Raw genomic sequence first — 16,214 nt, forward strand, 5'->3', positions numbered from 1 at the left:
CAATGTTTAGTATGTGTTTTTAAAAAAAAATCAAAAATATACCAACAAATATATATTTGTTTAGGTTTTAATGTTTAGGTAGTTGTGTATATGTGTATAGGTGTAGTTCCTATTTGTCCCATGTGCAAATATGTTTTAAGGGTGGTGGGGTAGTTGATGTTTAGACTATAAAATCAAAAATAAAACTCCATTTGGCTTGCAAATGCAATTTCAATCTCACTCAACTCCTTTACTCGGTCTCATTACAACATACTTCTCATTCACCCCCGATAGCATTAAGGTCAATACGACAACTGTATGTTTTTATAAACAATGCTTTTCGTTTCATTATCTCATTTGTATATATCCAATCTCCTTTCTTGATCAATAATTTAAAATGTCAACAATACAATGTCTCGATCCTAAACACAGGATGCACCACATTCTCTATTGCAAATTATAAAAATAGAAAAACACATAGACATACACAGGGCAATTACAACAGAGAATCACCTAAGTATTTTATGCTAACCAATCCTTTTAAGATCATTGTCCACATCACAGAGTGTCATGAAACATTAGTATCTACTGTGTTCCTCAGTGTTTTCAAGATTTGGTTTTAAATATGAATCATCGCGTTTCGGTGGGCACCCCATATTCAAGGCCACCTTCTTCAGAATAAATACATTTTTCCCAAAGTCTAATTAAAAACAGTATCGCCTTATAGGTATCCACAGTGTGGCAATCCAGAGAATACGTTTCTGCTCTAAATCACATAGAATTTGTTTTATTAAGTCCAGTCCTATATTATTTCTCAATCTTGTCTGGAGATCAGGTTTTTTCTTTGGTAAATATTAAAAACCTTCCAGGAGGATGCTTATCTTACATACTCTAATTCCCATTGGATCAGTTTGATTGGGTCCAATCTCATATTATTTCTTCATTTTGTGTGAATGTCAACTTTTATTCTTTGTTCAATAGTGAAAGCCTTCTACTTCACAAACTTGGCAGCCACCCTCCTCCCCTCATTCATGTCTAATGCAGAACCTCACGCTTATCGAGATGCGTACGTCATCCTCCTTCAATTTTGTGTTGCCGTTGTTTAACATGTCTGTTGTGGTATATGTGTAGATTGGGATAAGTTATGGTTAGGTAGGTAAGGTAAGTATTAAGATAGGATAGTGTAGGCAAGTTAGCATAGGTTAATATAATCATAGATAAGGATAGTTAGTGTAGATTATATATTTTTAGATTTTAAGATTTTTATGGTGTGTTCAATAAATATTCTTTTGCACTTTCACAACTGCTTACATACTTACTGCATGGCATTTGTCACAACTGCTTAGGTTGGGCTAAGAACATGCTGTAGGATTTTTTGCCAGTGTTTGTAAACATGTGTTACTAGTTGGGGCACCTAAGAAGTCAATCATGTAAAGTCTGCAATGGAGTCACTTAAGGGATCTTCAAATGTGATTGTGCACTGTAAGTGTCACTCTTGCTGTGAATGGACACACAACCCAACACGGGTATTAACCTACTGTTGCCCTGCGTGTGTATACATGATGCTTCATATTTTGGATGGACGATTAATTAAAACGTTTGTGACTGATTTAGGATGTGGTTGGTGCCACACTGATAGCAGCCACTTACATACTCTCCCTAGCACCATTTTGTTGTCACTGTTATTTGCTGGCTAGTATGCATGGAAGTATCCCCCACCTAGGCAGAAATTACATTCAGTCTTACCATTGAGTGATTGCTAATTGTAGCACTTCTTGCATGTGATCTTGGTTAAATACTTGCTAGTTTAGATGCACATTGAGATCACATAAACTATTTTGGATGGCCTGTGCAGATTTACCCCTGTGACAATGAACAATTTCCTTTATATGTTAGGTAGTGTCTTTAATGTCAGCACATCCACCATTGTCTACTTAGTCCAATCATGACCAGAAATATTACACGCTTGTTCCGGTAAGTGGTTTTAATGACACGTGAGCCAAAGAGAAAGGAGCAAGTGGCAACCTCAACATAGTTTGTGAGCCATTGGATGTCCAGACAGAGTCAGTGGGGGATACATGTCATGGGACATGTGGGTTAGAGGAGTGTTCCAGTGAGGAGCAGGACCACATTTTCATTAGGGAAGATAGGCCACATAGACAGCCCACAAATAGTTGAGAGCAGCATGTGGGAAAGCAAAGGGAGGACAGTACCAGTTGCAAAGTACATTGGCATGGCTATAAGCACAGCTAAAAGGGAAACTGGCCATGGGGCACAGCAAAATTTTACTGGACAGTTTTTGGGAGGAAAGGGGGGAAGTCCACATCTTCGTTCTCGGATGTGAGTGGTGCCTCCTGTGAGGGGTGTGTTGTTGGTGCTGGTGGCAAAGGTGGCGCACATACATCAGGGGCTGAAGATGTGGATTCCCTGTCCCCAGTAGCATTTCTTTGTGCCAACAAGTAAGGCAACACAGCACTAAGAAGGGCCTGTTGGTTTGCCAGCACAGCAACAACGTTGCGGTGTAATGCACCCATTGTTTCTATGTAGGATCCTGCTTCCACTCCATGGGTCCAGGATGTTGTGTATCACCCCAAGATGGTTGGCCACCTGATTGGTGCTACATCGGCATGGCAGTTGTTCATGCCTCTGCCATATGACACCAGCGGTATCAGTCAGTGACTGTTCCAATCCATGGAGTGGAGGATCGGTGACTCTTATGGCCTCTGAGGTGCCCTTATTGGGAGTGAGTCACCTGCAGACTCTCTCTAGGGTGTCAGCCACCATCTCTATCCTCACCTGCACCGCATCTACCAGCTCCTGCTGGACTCCTACCACACGACTTTGGAATTCAACTTGGGGTCCTCGGTGTCCAGGTCTGGCTGGGGGTTGGATGGTGGTGTTTGTTGGGTGATAGGCGGATACTCTGGAGATGGTGCGACGCTTTCGGCCCTTCTTGTAACCGGAGATGGTGTCCAAATGGAGTACATGATTTCCTGGAGGGTGTTTTGGTCGAGGATTGGTAGCATGTCATTGTCAGCAGAATGCTCATCCAGGAGAAGCAGCGGGCCAGGAGTTGTCGGTACATCCTCTGCAATTAAATAGATATATGTTGTTGTTAATTTATGTTAGATGGTGACATGAGTAATCTGATTGACATTCCCACTTCCTACTAATTCGCTGTCAATCAACATTGATGCTTAGGACATCTGTTCCTCATAGGATTAGAGACCAAGTTGCAGTGTAGTTGCCTTTTATATGGCAGTATCTCTGAATTGTTCTCATAGCCGCTGTGTGACAGGGCTGACCCGTCATGTCATGAAACACTACTGTGCACATTGCTCCCAGTCCCCAGAGTGCCTGCATTCCCTGTGACCAGTACTCAGCCCACGGCTCCTGTGAAGGTGAAGTGGGTTTGCTCATGAATTAGTTATGATCCTGCAGTCTGCCTTTCACACAGTACACCACGGCACTCTGCCTTGTTGTGCTGTCTTGCATGCACATTGTGCTTTCATGTGGGCACAGGTTTAGTTTTTCACACAAATCCTTTACAACACTACCCAGCTTCCAACCATGCTACACAACAGGAATGTGTGAGGGACTGTACTTATCATGTGTTTCCTATTTGTGTATACTCATGTGATTTCATAGCACACACATTTAGCTAAATTTTTGTGGACAGAAGGATCTGTGTAGCGGCTCTGAGGGGATGGGCCCATCAAACTAGGTAGATTGCTAACATAGACACTCAGCCCATTTCATCATTGAGTGAACAGGTTATCTGCAAAGGTTTACACATCTTTTTACTGAGACCCCCTCACTTGTACGGGTATATGCCTTCTCTGCCAAGCCTGATTTTGTGCCAGGCAAATGATGGTCGGATATGAATTTACCTTGAAAAAATGAAAAGACAAGAGAAGTTTGGCAAAACAGGAGCAAGTAGGTTTAATTAAACGCAGCGCCCAGGAGAGCATTGACAGAGCCATGTCTGAAGACAATCTTAATGTACAGTAGTTTTGGTCGATCATATATACAGTTCGTGAGGTACAATAACATGATTTCACATTCTTGGAGAGCATGTGGGTTCAGGCCTAGTCATAAATTATATGTACAACCATCTGATAACGGGGACACATGTGGCTCTCGACCTCGGGGAGAGCTAGTGCGGGCCAGTGTGTATGAGTCCAGATGTCCGGCATGGGGAGCACGTAATCACTACGTGTGCTGTGTGTGCTGTGTGTGCTGTGTTCCTAACTACGGGTGGCATCTAACTTTGTGCTATTTTGGGAATGTGAGCATTTGCCGAAAAATATTTTATTGGGGTCAATTTCCTCAGACCAGTTTGTGCTGTAGCTGCCTATCTGTCTGCTCGATCAGAGTTTTCCCTGGTTGTGCGTTTGTCTTCGGGCTGAGTGTAACCACACCTTTGACTTATCAATCGTTGGTCTTGGGTTGGCATCGCAGGGCCTGTCTGACCACATATCTCTGACTTGGGGTTGATGGGGAGGTCATCCTGGGTGAATTCAATGATACAAGTTCATTATTGCGTGTATATAGACCATGGCAGTCATTGATATCATATTTACCGACATTCTCATTATTGCGAATACAGTTGTCATAGCATACATTGACATTGCTTTTCCTGGTTTTGACATTGTTATGCGTGCATTGTTTATGGGGTACATCAACATTGCATTCATTGCTATTGCCGCTGTTGTGCCTACATGTATCATGGTGTACATTAAGATCGAATTCACTGATATTTACACATTGAAATTATTGCCACACACAGATGGAACCCTGATAATATAGTAACTCTTGTGTGCCTACAACACCAACAATATGTGTGACCATATCCAATGGACTGATATGGCTGGCTGTTTTTGTGGGCAGTAGGATGAGCTGAAGCCCACATGGTAGTAGTGCCAGACTTAGTGACATGTAACTAGCCAGGTTTGCCAGACAAGTGGGCCCATCCGCCTCAGCCTCCATCCATCCCTGCCTCCTGCCCATTATGAGGGCAGAATAGTTCATCCAATACCTTGACAGATCCCTGTTTCACATACTACAACATTGACATATGTGGCATGGTGCAACATTTTGCCTTCAGAATCTCGCCTGCCATGTACTCCATCCTCATCCAAGGCTACTTCGCATGTAGGATGTGGTTCCACAATGGTTTCTTCTCTGTCAACCCTTCCCAGTTGCGACACAAGTGTGACATTGTCAGACACTCCAGTCCATGTGTCTTGGTAGGGCTATTTTGCAGTACACATATTACTTTGCTCCTCCTTGCTATGCTATGTCTTCCCTTTTAAACACAGTAGCAGTTCGAAATGCTCAGGCAGAACCTAAAATACACTGCACTACCAGGGGCCCGCCAGGCCCACACACCATCTTTTGTTTCAACACACATGGACCTCTGGTGTGCATCATTTGCATTCACCCCCACACCCAATCCAATTTAGTTAATGACAGGAGTTATGCAGGTCCCTACCATGGGAGCTGACACATGTGTGCTCTCACCTCACACGTAAGAGTCAAGCTGTGTGCAATGTAGTTTCATGCAATTTACTATACACATGACCCTTGGCATGTTTCTGTGTTTACCATTTACATGCCCCACACCAGACCCCCCCCTTAGGTGTGCAGCTTCACCTCCCACAAGCCTATTCCATTCTATTTCTTTAGATGCCATATTTGTGTGCATGGGCCCAAGTTAGACACAGTAGCCTCATGGTGAAAGGTGGCCTGCATCGTAACAGTCGAGATGGGCAGGGTTAATGTGTCAATGCATGATGTATTGTTTCATTCCATGTTTTTTGCTTTGTATTCTGGGACTTCTGGTGACTCATGTTATACATTCCCCTACAAGTGCCAGTATACAAAGGTGAACCTGGACTGGTTCTTCACTTCACACATAGGAGGGAGAAACATGAGGGAGCTTGACTGAGGTGTACCACATGTATCTGGGCAGTGTGACTTACACTTATGTGATGTTTAACAGTACATGACCCAGATTCCTGCCCTATGCCCTGCACACAGCACAGTGGAGCACTAGTGGCTAGCTCACTGTGCTTCACTACCTTACCTTTATTCACAAATTGAGCCTTGTAGAGATTTACCCTGTAGGTCTTGTTGTTCATCGTGGGTTGCACTGTCTTGTCCTAGAATTCCTGCCACTCACCCCTCTAGGATGACAGCCGCCACCCGCTCCTCCTAGGCACACAGCTCCTTCTGTGGCAACAGGCTTCTACCTCCAGTCTGCATGGCTTCCTCCAGTTTGTTCACCAGTTTCTCCTTCATCCTGTGCTTATAGTCATATAAACTTTTTTTTGGTGACTGTCCTTTTGTCTGTGCCACACTGTTGATCTTGACCACTATGGATTACCAAATGGCCTCTTACTTTCCAAATGACTATTTTGAGGTGACAAATAGCTGATGTTGGTGCTCTGCCACCTCAGTGATCAAAATTCAATTCTCCTCCTCACTGAAGCTGCACTTACTCTTCCCCTCCCTCGGAGTCTGTCTGGACATCCTGGCTGGTTCTGGGGTTGTTGGGGTTGTTCTCCTGGCTTCTGCTTTGTTCTCTCTGCTCCACGCAGGCCTGCTGTGAAGAGTGCCAATTTTGTTTTCAAAAGTGTCATTTGTTTATATGTTTTTTGATGCATCACGCAATCAAAAGTGACGTCAGGGTGGTTAGCATCTTTTTACGTTGCCTCATCCTTACGCCGTGGCGTTTATAACTGGTGTAGCGAATTGCAAATCATTTTGATGCATTGCTGAAGCAGCGATGCATCAGTTCTTGTAAATGAGGCCCTTAAACTGCATTTCAATTATTAGTTTCAACTGTCCTGGGCATGATTTTGTCTCTATTTAGAATGGACATGGTCCGCAGGTTTGAGATGGACTGTTCCTATTGGAGAAAGACTGCAGCTGCATTATATATAGTACATGTTATGACAAATTGTTAAATTATTGCTACCGTCAGTTAAAAGTCAACCATGTGCTTCCTCTTCATGAGGTTCCCCTATTTAAGTGAATTTAAAAGGGGAGAAAGGAAGCAAGACATGCACCAGTGGTTAATGGATATGAAATACATACTAACATTTTTTCGGGGAAATTCTTGCCATCACTACCTGATTTCTCTCACAGAAAAGTTATACTCTAAGAAAATTGTTCATGAGGTGGGTCAAAGAAAGTATTGTCCATGTACTGTTTCTAGTGTGCTGTTACGCTGCAACTTGTATGTGTTCAAAATGCCAACCTTCAATAGGATATTGTCAGAAATTATGTTTCTGGTTGATTGGGGTGTGAGCCCTGGTCAAGCAGTAACCACACTCCTAGTCAGGGTGAGGCACCAGCAATTCCCAAATTAATTTGAGCTCACCTTTGGGTAGCTTGTCACAGAGCATTCGGCCTTAACTTGAAGGCAATGTGTAAAGTATTTGTACAACACTTCAAACAGTAAAAACAATGGAAACACCATGCAAAAAGGTCAAACACTGGCTTAGAAAAAGAAAGTATGTTTTAATAAATAAAACAAAACCAGTTTTATTAAATAAAACATAACCAAAACAACCAAAATCCAATCAGGGAAGCAGTAGATATTGAATTTTAAAGATTTTATTTAAAATAGTGCCAAAAAACACAAAGCGTCTACAAGGGATATCTGGTCACGCCAGACTGGGACAAAGTCTCAAGTTCAGGTCAACTGCGATGGAGCACGTGCCGGCTATAGGGACCAGGTTACGCCTGCTGAACAAAGTACCTTAAATCTTTAATGCAGGAGCATTGCGTCGATAAGAGACAATAAGTGTTGCACAGTCGCAGCGATGCATTGGTTGTAAGATGCAATGAAACTGAGGTTTGAGGTCCCGTGCATCGTCGATGAGGATCCCATCAACTGGGGCTTGTGGTGTGAGGTACAGGCTTTTAGGATGCGACATGCAGCTGGGGTGCTGTGTCAGTTCCGATGAGCTGCAATGCGAGGCTGCTGTTGTTGTCAAGCTGCCTTCAACAAGGGATCCCTGGGTCAGAGATGCACTGCACTGTCGACGATACACCGGTTCCAAAGATATGAAGAGCGCTGCAATCCTTTTGAGCCTGGCTCAATCCACGCAACAGCAGCGGTGCGTCAGTTCTGCTTGAGGATGTGCCGCTCAGTGGAAGAGATGCATTGGTTCGGCTAAGGGATGCATCGCTCAGCAGAGAAGATGCATCAGTTCTGCTAGTAAACACCGTAGGCTCACTTCCAAGGGTCCAGGACTAGGGTGGCACCACTTGGCAGGGTAGACTCCTAGATGGTAGAGTCCAGGTGCAGATAGAGTTTGTTGGAAGCCTAGTATGTCCCTGAGGCTTCAGATCAGGAGGACAGCCAACTAGCCCTTGGAGTCACTCTGGGTTCTGGGGTCAGAGATGCAGGTCCAGTCCTTTTCACCCAGGCAAGAGTGCAGCAGGCAGCAGATCAGCACAGATAAGCAGGTTTCCAGCAGAGTAACAGTCCGTTGAGCAGAACAGTGGACCTCCTTCCTGGCAGAGTATCAACAGGTCCAGATGTGTAGTGAAGAGGTGGTGCCTGAGGTCCTTCATTTACACACAGTTGTGCCTTTGAAGTGGGAAGAAGCTTCTAGAGGCATGCCTTTGAAGCGTGTGAATGCCCTGCCTTGCCGGCCTTGGCTTCAGACTAACTACAGGGGGTATGAAGCTCTTTGTGTTGGGACAGTACACAGCCTATTTAGGTGTATGTGAGGCTGTACTCAGCTCCTCTCTCCCATCCTGCCAGGATGGCCCATCAAGTCACACCTAAGCACCGATTGTGTGTGTCTGTCTAGGAGGAATACACAAAGCCCAACTGCTGACTACACCCACTCATGTGACCTGAGACAGGCTGCAGGCACTAAATGGCTAAGGCAAAACATTTCAACTTTGTAAAAAGGGCATTTTCAGAATTGTAATTTAAAATCTGACTTCACCATAAGTTAGGATTTTGAAATAGGATTCCGGAGACACCAAACATTAAGCAGTTATATCTTCACATTTAGAAATTGCACTTATAAAAAGTAATAAGGTAATCCCAATGATATCATATGGGGGATATAGGCCTTGCAGCTTTTTTCTATTACCAGGACATTTAAAGCTTCAACATACATGTATAACTGTTCAAATACAGCACACCCTGCAATTGGAGCTGTCCAGGGCCTACCCTAGGGGTATTAAAAAGGAAGGATTGAATCTGGCAAAGAGTTTATCTTGCCAGGTCGATATGGCAGTTTAAACTGCACACACACACAGGCTTTGCAATGGCAGACCTGAGACATGTTTAAAGGGCTACTTAAGTGTTGCAGGTCCACGAGTAGCATTTAATTTACAGACCCTGTGCACATGTAGTGCACTTTACTAGGGACTTATAAGTGAATTAAATATGCCAATTGAGTATCAGCCAATGTTACCATGTTGTAAAAGAAAGCACAGGCACTTTCGCACTGGTTAGCAGTGGTAAAGTGCACAGAGTCCTAAAGCCAAGAAAAACAAACTCAGCAAAAAATGGAGGAGGAAGGCAAAACATTTTTGTGGGTGACCCTGCAGAGAGGGTCAATCCTGATGTTGTAACTTGAAACAGCAATGTGATTAAGCATTTACCAAAGACTTTAATGCTTTCCCTTACGATCATGTTTTCTCCGTTATGTTGACCGAAGTTTGGACTCCATCTTGTGTTGTCATGCTGCCACGTGTTCGCCACGAGGAGAGTCCGACCTCTGTGTTAGTTGCTCTTGTAATCTGCCCAGTAACAGTCTATAAATAGCCCTTCTGTCCATCTGGCGCATGCCCAGACTTGACCACATCTGTTACTAGTTAGCCTTGCTTGACCATGTGTTCGCGGGCTCAAGGAGTGTGTTGGCTCCGCCCATGTATTGATTCAGTATCGAGAATGACCATAAATGGTAATGTTCTTCGGCCTCATGTTGTATCCACCCACTTATGAGCCCCTCTAATGTGTATAAAAGGGGACCATGTACGCAAGTTCTTTGTGCTACTCTATGCAATACTGAAGAGTGTTGTGTGGATTGTAGGACCACCCTTAAGGGTTAATAAATGCTGGTTTGTACTTTGCAGTTTCCGTGCCAACTTCCTTATAGATTCCGTTACAGGAGAGCGAACCCTTGTGTCTTGCGGGCCTAGCTGGGGCCTGAATTCATCAATTGGCGCCCGTCACGTGGGGCTCATCGGCGACTCGGATGCTCGAAGGACTGGTCGCGACGAAGGTGAGGAGTTTGGCCGGGGACGTGATCACTGCCAGCGGCGTCTTAGCCCTGGCATCCCGAGGTTTTTCTTCCTTCCCTTCCGAGCTGACCGTCTGGGTGGCGCCGGTCATCGACTGAGACCTCTTCTGTCGGTCCTGCCGTGAGAGCCGTTTGGGCGATTGTGGAGCTTGGCAGTTGGAATCTGGACTCTTGATTGGTAAGAACCGTTGTACGGTACTTGCTCCGAGTTTTGAAGCCTGATCTGGCTATTTGAGTTTGATTTGTGATGACTAGTCATATTTTGGGTTTGTCTTTGTGAAAATATATGCGTTGCAACACATATAGGCAGGTAATGTGGAGAGATTTCTCCGGAACTGTGTAAACTTTGAACGGCGCAACGATTAAGTGCCATTTTTATAATATTGCATATTTTGCATTATTTCTGAGCATGCCTGCTTTCAGCGCACTTCGTAAGTGGTGCTGCTGTTTTGGAAACCGGTTGAACATCGAGGAATCTGCTCCAGCTCCCCCAGAGGGGACTCCTAATAGGGATATGTATGTGAAGCATGGTCTTTCTTCCATAATGTACAGCACAGTATGGAGGAAATACACAAAGAAGGATCCTGAGTTGCGATGGCCTTTGTATGGATCGTTTGATATACGTAAGATTGAGTATGTGGAACAGTGTATGTGTAAGCGACGTGCTCGTCAAGATATGTTTGAGTGTGTGCGATTATGGGTGAAGGAAGTGCGTGAGCGAGAGAAGCGTGAGAAAGCGCTGTTTGATAAAGAACAGCGGAAGAATGATCATGTGCGAGCACAGGAAGCGAAGCGTCGGGAGGACAGAGAGCAGACGGACAGACAAGAGAAAGAGCGTAGGCTACAAGTTTCGGGTCAATATGTTGTTCGGCAGCCACTTTATCCTGTCCTTAATAATGCTGATGATGATTTTTATTTGCTAGATCGCTCTCCGCCCCCTTATGTTGGCGCATCCGCTCCGCGGCCGCAAGATTCTGACCCGGCTTCGGGTAAGGTAGACACACGGTCCATGCTGTCGGCCGAGCAGATGGCTGAGCTTCGGCAAATTTCCTTCCGAGCACTTAAGGGCAAGGTATCCATGGAGGAATTATTCCAAACTTGGGGGTCGTGGCAGGAGAGAGATAAAGTGTATTTTCTGGGTCATTTCGCGGATGAAGTGATTGATGCTTTCCGGAAACGTTCCGGTGTCTTTGAGCCTGACGAAGTGTCTTCGGATGCCAAAGCATTGCGTAACGGTGTTTTTTCTCCCCCTAAGGCTCCTGATGCGGCTCGGCGGCTGTTCGCCTTGCGGGACGAGGTGCTGGCCCTCAGAGAAAAAGCGCGCCAACAAACAGAGGAGGAGAAGCAGTCGGATTCGTTTGCAGCAGGGGGCCACCCATCCACCTCCCTGTCAGATAAGGATGACGTAGTGCATGTTAAACCAATGCGAGAGGCGGCGCCTTTGTATGTTCCTCCTAAAGGAGCGGGGACTAGCTCGGACATTAACTCCGCCGATGCTAAGGGATATTTCGTGTATAATTGGGTTTACACTCCGTGGCATAGGGCTGATGTTATGGCATTAAAGAATGCATTGCCTGACCCCCGCAAGAATCCAGCGGCCTTCTACGAAGAAGTCGAGGGGGCCCTGAATTCTTGCATCATGACCTTAACGGATATAGACCTGTTCTTTGGCCTTATCCTACCGCCGGATACGTGGCGATCTGTCCGAAGGGTAGATGATACCGTTGCCTTCAAAGCCCGGTGGTCTGAGCTTGAGGATGAGGACAGGGAGAGGAAGCCCGCACAGAATCCACCCCAGAATATTTTGGACCTCCCTGCTGCTATTGTGGCTAAGTTGAAAACAATTATCCCCCCTAAAAAGATTGACTGGAATATGTTAACTGCATGTAAACAGACAGCTGACGAGTCAGTTGCAGATTTTTTCACGCGCTTCGAAGAAACGTTTCATGACTTTAGTGGCCAGTCGCTTATTGACGAAACGGGCCGCCACCTTTTCGCGGACAAATATGTGGCCAATCTGCTACCGGCGGTTGCGGCCCGTCTAAAAGCGAGCGAGAGTTCTTGGTCCTCCGCGACCCCGACGGCGCTCCTGACTATCGCTCAGTATTATGAGCGTCAGGAGCACGAAGCGAAGGGCCAGGAGGAGAAGAAGTCAAAGGATTTAAAAACGAAGGTGATGTTGGCGCAAGTATATGGCCCGCCCCGACGGGGTAATAATAGAGGAAGGGGAGGATCTTATGGTCCCCCCTCGGGCCGATCTGATTTGAATAGGAACCAGTGTGCGTATTGTAAGCAATCGGGCCATTGGGCCAGGGATTGCCCAGTGTTGCGTGCTTCGCGTCAGGGGCATACTTCGGGTGGCCCGAGAGGTAGAGGGGGTTTCTCGAGTTCTAGAGGGAATTTTAACGATAATGTCCGTTTTGACACTGCTGGGCAGCACCGAGATAGATCAAATGTTTTCGATCGCCAGCATCAGTATCACGTGTCGGAGATTGACCGATCGGGATATCATGATTCTCAGCATGCATAGGAATGCGTTGGATGGGGGTACGAATCAGTTGAGGTGCCGGTCGATCAGACGGGTCCTTATGTATCGGCTGAGGTTTTAGGCTCTACTGATCAGTTCCTAGTGGACACAGGAGCGACACGTAGTGCATTGTCTAGGCACTTGGTTCCGGGGGCTCCCCCATCCGGCTCAATGGTTACATCGGTAGGGTTTGACGGTACGCTCTCCCGAAGCCCTCTTTCACAGCCCCTTACATTTACGGTTGATTCTTTTTCTGCGCCCTGTCCGTTTCTGCTTGCTCCGTACACACCGGATAACATTATGGGCCTTGATATGTTAAAGCATTTTAGGGCTACGATCCGCTGCTCCCCTGAGGGTGTGAGGGTGATCTTAAATGACAACTACCCCCGGTCTGAGCGGATGTGTGCGATATCAGAGGATGCGTTGCTAGCTACCCTCCCTCGCGCTTTATGGGCGACTTCGGACACAGATGTGGGACAAATGGTGATTCCTCCGGTCCACGTTAGTGTCCAGGAGGGGGCGGTGTTACCACGCCTCCCGCAGTATCGTATTTCCCAGGAGGGCGAGGAGGCTCTCATACAGATTGTGCAAGATTTGATCGCAGTGAGAGTAGTGGAAGAAGTTCCCTATAATATCTGTAACAGCCCGATTCTCCCCATTCTGAAAAAGGACACGGATGCTAAGGTCTATCGGTTTATAATTGATTTGAGAGAGGTAAACAAGATCGTGATACCTCAGTACCCAGTGGTTTCCGATATCACGACGTTGCTTACCTTGGTCCCGCCTACGGCGACCATGTTCTCAGTGATTGATTTGAAAAATGCCTTCTTTTCCATTCCCATTCACCCCGATAGTCGATATCTTTTTGGGTTCACTTTAAATAATAGATCTTATCGTTTTTGTAGGATCCCCCAGGGCTACACAGAAAGCCCTAGCATTTACAGTCAGGCTTTGAAACGACAATTGGATTCCTTTGTTCTGCTCGAGGGGGTCGCCCTCATTCAATATGTCGATGACATCTTGCTGGCGGCTGACACCCTGGAGTTGTGTGAGAAAAGCACGTTATCCTTACTTTCCTTTTTAGCATCCCACAATCATAAAGTATCTCGGAAGAAATTGCAATTCTGTAGACCAAAGGTGACGTATTTGGGTCACCTTTTGTCTAAGGAGGGGCGTGCACTCACACCGGATCGTATTCAAGTAATTTTGGACACACCGAGACCATCCACACAGAAGGATGTGCGTGCATTTTTGGGCCTTGTTTCTTTTTGTAGACAGTGGATATTGGGGTTTTCACACATAGCTAAGCCATTGCTAGCTCTCTTGACAAAAGACACGCCTATCCCAATCCCTTGGTCAGATGAGTGTGATGCTGCTTTTCAGCAACTGCAACAGGCCCTTTGTTCAGCACCAGTGTTAGGGACCCCTGATTATGCAAAACCCTTTTCGCTGTATGTGCATGAGAAAGATGGATGTGCATTGTCAGTTTTAGTGCAGATGCACGGCGACAAGCAGCGCCCTTGTGCATATTTTTCGGCCGTACTTGATCCTGTCGCCCGAGCATTACCAGGGTGTTTTCGCTCGGTTGCGGCGACAGCTGTGTCAATACGCCAAAGTGAAGGAATTGTGTTATCCCATAAGCTGTTGGTGTTAGTTCCCCATGCTGTTGATGCCCTGCTTAATCAAACAAAGACGCAGCATTTGACCAGTGCCCGTTTAACGGGATATGAGTTGACGCTCTTGGCTCCTCATATTACGTTGAAAAGGTGCGTAACGTTAAACCCGGCCACATTATTGCCATACCCCGAGACCCAGCCTGAGGCGCGGAAAGCGCATGATTGTATTCTTGTGACTGAGGAACAAACAAAGGGTCGTATTGATCTCCAGGATACGCCCTTTCCAGATGTAGATGGAGAACTGTGGGTAGACGGATCATGCCTGAAGCTACCAGATGGTACGACTTCAGCGGCGTATGCAATAACCACGTTGCAAACGATAGTGGAGACAGCACGCATACCACAGAAGTCAGCTCAAGCAGCGGAACTGATAGCATTAACACGAGCATGTGAGCTCAGTACAGGATTGTGTGTGAATGTTTACACAGATAGCCGCTATGCCTTCGGAGTAGCGCACGACTTCGGCCTACTCTGGAAGGAGAGAGGGTTTTTAACGTCACATGGAGTACAGATAATGCATGGAGAGTTAGTTCATAATCTTTTAACCGCATTGACGTACCCAAAGAAAATTGCCATTGTTAAGTGTAGCGCCCATAGGAAAGTGGTTGATAAAGTTGGAGAAGGGAATGCGTTAGCGGATCGAGTAGCACGGGAGACTGCGATGCAGCCCGGTACTACTGCCATGTATGTAGTGAAGTCACAGGTGGAGAGATGGCATGATGCGAAGGAGGAAGTGCGAGAAATGCAGAGGACCGCTTCTGACAAAGAGCGGGAACAATGGGCTAGCGAGGGAGAACTGGATGACGAGGGTTGCTGGAGAAATAAGCAGATGGATAGATGGAAATTACCCACGGCCTTTGTACAACCTATGGTTCAGATGGCACATGGGCTAGCACATGTTGGAGCTTCCGCAATTGTGAAATTGCTTACCCAAGTCTGGGAGCATCCAAAGATTGCTAGCACGGCAAAGAGGGTGGTGCAGACCTGTATGATCTGCCTAAGGTATAACCCAGGAAAGGGTACTCGAACTCCAGCAGGAGGATTTGCGACACCCACTGCACCCTTCGAGGTTCTGCAGATGGATTACATCCAGCTTGAGCGCTGTAACAATTTGAAGTATGTCCTAGTAGTGGTTTGCGCCTTCAGTAAATGGGTTGAGGCGTACCCTACGAAAGACAATACTGCAATGACTACAGCGAAGCTGCTGCTGAAAGAGTTTTTCCCTCGATACGGCATCTGTAGACTTCTGTGGAGTGATGATGGGCCTCACTTTGTAGCGGATGTTATAACGTATGTCTTGAAGGGCCTAGGCATCACTCAGAAGTTCCACGCCGTGTTTCACCCTCAGTCTGCAGGACTAGTCGAGAAGTATAATGGTACACTGAAGCTTAAGATCGCTAAAATTCAAGCTTCGACGTCTTTGACTTGGCCAGACGCCCTGCCACTGGCGTTACTGTCAATTAGATCAGTACCGCACTCCCGAACTGGCCTTACGCCATACGAAATCGTATTTGGACGCCCAATGAACATTTGGGGTCCACCAAGGCCTAAGGCTGTGTATGATGTACCTTGTGTAATGATGAGCGATTATCTGGCACAGTTAACGGATAACTTGGTTTCTATTCATCAACAGGTCCGAGAGGCGCTCCCTGATCGGTCTACCGGCGAAGGACATGGTCTCCGGCCTGGGGACCATGTCATGGTGAAAGTCTTCGACAGGACAAACAGCTTGGAACCGAGATGGGTGGGCCC

At 46.2% G+C, this 16,214-nt stretch overlaps 1 protein-coding gene across 1 annotated transcript in view; it reads right to left on the reverse strand.

Moving 5' to 3' along the window:
* Window positions 1-475: 475 nt before the first annotated feature.
* LOC146786019 (uncharacterized) overlaps window positions 476-16,214 on the reverse strand; it is a 329,367-nt gene continuing 313,628 nt past the window's right edge. The window contains exon 6 of the transcript XR_014970838.1: window positions 476-3,067. The gene's annotated coding sequence lies outside the window, so the exon portion shown is untranslated. The remainder of the gene's footprint in view (window positions 3,068-16,214) is intronic.

Source organism: Triturus cristatus, chromosome 11, assembly GCF_964204655.1.
Source record: "Triturus cristatus chromosome 11, aTriCri1.1, whole genome shotgun sequence".
NCBI lineage: Eukaryota > Metazoa > Chordata > Amphibia > Caudata > Salamandridae > Triturus > Triturus cristatus.